Source organism: Cucumis melo, unplaced genomic scaffold (assembly GCF_025177605.1).
Source record: "Cucumis melo cultivar AY unplaced genomic scaffold, USDA_Cmelo_AY_1.0 utg001515l, whole genome shotgun sequence".
In the NCBI taxonomy this organism is placed as follows: Eukaryota; Viridiplantae; Streptophyta; class Magnoliopsida; order Cucurbitales; family Cucurbitaceae; genus Cucumis; species Cucumis melo.
Genome location: NW_026124630.1, coordinates 5001 through 10000, shown reverse-complemented (window position 1 = coordinate 10000; position 5000 = coordinate 5001).

Below are 5000 nucleotides of genomic sequence, written 5' to 3'. Positions count from 1 at the left end.
TTCATCAGATCCGGGATGTGATATGGTTCCGAAGGATGAACTGGATATGGACAGTTCCAATAAGATTTCATTCTTGAACAAAAATCCATTTATTTATTTATTTCATCTATTCCATGACCGGAACAGGAGGGGATACACGTTACACCACGATTTTGAATCAGAAGAGAGATTTCAAGAAATGGCAGATCTATTCACTCTATCAATAACCGAGCCGGATCTGGTGTATCATAAGGGATTTGCCTTTTCTATTGATTCCTACGGATTGGATCAAAAACAATTCTTGAATGAGGTATTCAACTCCAGGGATGAATCGAAAAAGAAATATTTATTGGTTCTACCTCCTATTTTTTATGAAGAGAATGAATCTTTTTATCGAAGGATCAGAAAAAAATGGGTCCGGACCTCCCCCGGGAATGATTTGGAAGATCCAAAACAAAAAATAGTGGTATTTGCTAGCAACAACATAATGGAGGCAGTCAATCAATATAGATTGATCCGAAATCTGATTCAAATCCAATATTATGGGTACATAAGAAATGTATTGAATCGATTCTTTTTAATGAATAGATCCGATCGCGACTTGGAATATGGAATTCAAAGGGATCAAATAGGAAATGATACTCTGAATCATAGAACTATAATGAAATATACGATCAACCAACATTTATCAAATTTCAAAAAGGGTCAGAAGAAATGGTTCGATCCTCTTATTTTGATTTCTCGAACCGAGAGATCCATGAATCGGGATCCTAATGCATATAGATACAAATGGTCCAATGGGAGCAAGAATTTCCAGGAACATTTCATTTCTGAGCAGAAGAGCCATTTTCATTTTCAAGTAGTGTTCGATCGATTACGTATTAATCAATATTCGATTGATTGGTCTGAGGTTATCGATAAAAAAGATTTGTCTAAGTCACTTCGTTTCTTTTTGTCCAAGTTACTTGTTTTTTTGTCCAAGTTTCTTCTCTTTTTGTCTAACTCACTTCCTTTTTTCTTTGTGAGTTTCGGGAATATCCCCCTTCATAGGTCCGAGATCCACATCTATGAATTGAAAGGTCCGAATGATCAACTCTGCAATCAGTTGTTAGAATCAATAGGTCTTCAAATCGTTCATTTGAAAAAATTGAAACCCTTCTTATTGGATGATCATTATACTTCCCAAAAATCGAAATTCTTGATCAATGGAGGAACAATATCACCATTTTTGTTCAATAAGATACCAAAGTGGATGATTGACTCATTCCATACTAGAAATAATCGCAGGAAATCCTTTGATAACACGGATTCCTATTTCTCAATGATATCCCACGATCAAGACAATTGGCTAAATCCCGTGAAACCATTTCATAGAAGTTCATTGATATCTTCTTTTTATAAAGCAACTCGACTTCGATTCTTGAATAATCCACATCACTTCTGCTTCTATTGTAACAAAAGATTCCCTTTTTATGTGGATTATGTGGAAAAGGCCCGTATCAATAATTATGATTTTACGTATGGACAATTCCTCAATATCTTGTTCATTCGCAACAAAATATTTTCTTTGTGCGGCGGTAAAAAAAAACATGCTTTTTTGGAGAGAGATACTATTTCACCAATCGAGTCACAGGTATCTAACATATTCATACCTAACGATTTTCCACAAAGTGGTGACGAAAGGTATAACTTGTACAAATCTTTCCATTTTCCAATTCGATCCGATCCATTCGTTCGTCGAGCTATTTACTCGATCGCAGACATTTCTGGAACACCTCTAACAGAGGGACAAATAGTCAATTTTGAAAGAACTTATTGTCAACCTCTTTCAGATATGAATCTATCTGATTCAGAGGGGAAGAACTTGCATCAGTATCTCAATTTCAATTCAAACATGGGTTTGATTCACACTCCATGTTCTGAGAAATATTTACCATCCGAAAAGAGGAAAAAACGGAGTCTTTGTCTAAAGAAATGCCTTGAGAAAGGGCAGATGTATAGAACCTTTCAACGAGATAGTGCTTTTTCAACTCTCTCAAAATGGAATCTATTCCAAACATATATGCCATGGTTCCTTACTTCGACAGGGTACAAATATCTAAATTTGCTATTTTTAGATACTTTTTCAGACCTATTGCCGATACTAAGTAGCATCCAAAAATTTGTATACATTTTTCATGATATATATGATCCATGCATAATATCATGGCGAATTCTTCAGAGAAAATTGTGTCTTCTACAATGGAATCTGATAAGTGAGATTTCGAGTAAGTGTTTACCTAATCTTCTTCTGTCCGAAGAAATGATTCATCGAAATAATGAGTCACCATCGATATCGACACATCTGAGATGGCCAAATGTTCGGGAGTTCCTCTATTCAATCCTTTTCCTTCTTCTTATTGCTGTATATCTCGTTCGTACACATCTTCTCTTTGTTTCTCGAGCCTATAGTGAGTTACAGACAGAGTTCGAAAAGGTCAAATCTTTGATGATTCCATCATACATGATTGAGTTGCGAAAACTTCTGGATAGGTATCCCAGGAATTCTTTCTGGTTAAAGAATCTCTTTCTAGTTGCTCTGGAACAATTAGGAGATTCTCTAGAAGAAATATGGGGTTCTGCTTCTGGTGGCAACATGCTATGGGGTGGCGGTCCCGCTTATGGGGTCAAATCAATACGTTCGAAGAAGAAAGATTGGAATATCAATCTCATCGATCTCATAAGTATCATACCAAATCCCATCAATCGAATCGCTTTTTCGAGAAATACGAGACATCTAAGTCATACAAGTAAAGAGATATATTCATTGATAAGAAAAAATGTGAACGGTGATTGGATTGATGAGAAAATCCAATCCTGGGTCTCGAACAGTGATTCGATTGATGATAAAGAAAGAGAATTCTTGATTCAGTTCTCCACCTTAACGACAGAAAAAAGGATTGATCAAATTCTATTGAGTCTGACTCATAGTGATCATTTATCAAAGAATGACTCTGGTTATCAAATGATTGAACAACCGGGAGTAATTTACTTACGATACTTAGTTGACATTCATAAAAAGTATCTAATGAATTATGAGTTCAATACATCCTGTTTAGCAGAAAGACGGACATTCCTTGCTCATTATCAGACAATCACTTATTCACAAACCTCGTGTGGGGCTAATAGTTTTCATTTCCCATCTCATGGAAAACCCTTTTCGCTCCGCTTATTAGCCCTCCCCCCCTCTAGGGGTATTTTAGTGATAGGTTCTATAGGAACTGGACGATCCTATTTGGTCAAATACCTAGCGACAAACTCCTATCTTCCTTTCGTTACAGTATTTCTGAACAAGTTGCTGGATAAGAAGCCTAAGGGTTTTCTTATTGATGATAGTGACGATATTGATGATAGTGACGATATTGATGATAGTGGCGATATTGATGATAGTGACGATATCGACCGTGACCTTGATACGGAGCTGGAGCTTCTAACTATGATGAATGCGCTAACTAAGGATATGATGCTGGAAATAGACCGATTTTATATCACCCTTCAATTCGAATTAGCAAAAGCAATGTCTCCTTGCATAATATGGATTCCAAACATTCATAATCTGTATGTGACTGAGTCGAATTACTTATCCCTTGGTCTATTAGTGAACTATCTCTCCAGGGATTTTGAAAGATGTTCCACTACAAATATTCTTGTTATTGCTTCGACCCATATTCCCCAAAAAGTGGATCCCGCTCTAATAGCTCCGAATAAATTGAATACATGCATTAAAATACGAAGGCTTCTTATTCCACAACAACGAAAGCACTTTTTCACTCTTTCATATACTAGGGGATTTCGCTTGGAAAAGAAAATGTTCCATACTAATGGATTCGGTTCCATAACCATGGGTTCCAATGTACGAGATCTTGTAGCACTTACCAATGAGGCCCTATCGATTAGTATTACGCAGAAGAAATCAATTATAGACACTAATATAATTCAATCTGCTCTTCATAGACAAACTTGGGATTTGCTATCCCAGGTAAGATCGTTTCAGGATCATGCGATCCTTTTCTATCAGATAGGAAGGGCTGTTGCACAAAATGTACTTCTAAGTAATTGCTCCATAGATCCTATATCTATCTATATGAAGAAGAAATCATGTAACGAAGGGGGTTCTTATTTGTACAACTGGTACTTCGAACTTCAAACGAGCATGAAGAAATTAATGATACTTCTTTATGTTTTGATTTGTTCTGCCGGATTGGTCGTTCAAGACCTTTGGTCTCTACCCGGACCCGATGAAAAAAATGGGATCTATGGACTCGTTGAGAATGATTCTGATCTAGTTCATGGCCTATTAGAAGTAGAAGGCGCTCTGTTGGGATCCTCACGGACAGAAAAAGATTGCAGTCGATTTGATAATGATCGAGTGACATTGCTTCTTCGGCCCGAACCCAGGAATCCCTTAGATATGATACAAAATGGATCTTGTTCTATCGTTGATCAGAGATTTCTCTATCAACAATACGAATCGGAGTTTGAAGAAGGGGAAGGAGTCCTCGACCCGCAACAGATAGAGATAGAGGAGGATTTCTTCAATTACATAGTTTGGGCTCCTAGAATATGGCGCCCTTGGGGCTTTCTATTTGATTGTATCAAAAGGCTCAATGAATTGGGATTTCCCTATTGGGCTAGGTCATTTCGGGGCAAGCGGATCATTTATGATAAAGAGGATGAGCTTCAAGAGAATGATTTGGAGTTCTTGCAGAGTGGAACCGTGCAGTACCAGACACGAGATAGATCTTCCAAAGAACAAGGCTTTTTTCGAATAAGCCAATTCATTTGGGATCCTGCAGATCCACTCTTTTTCCTATTCAAAGATCATCCTTTTGTCTCTGTGTTTTCACATCGAGAATTCTTTGGAGATGAAGAGATGTCAAAGTGGCTGCTTCCTTCCCCAATATATTGGTCTATATCTCTACATAAACCCTTGTTTATCAAGAATACGCAAGAAAAGTACTTCGGATTGTTGATTCATCGCC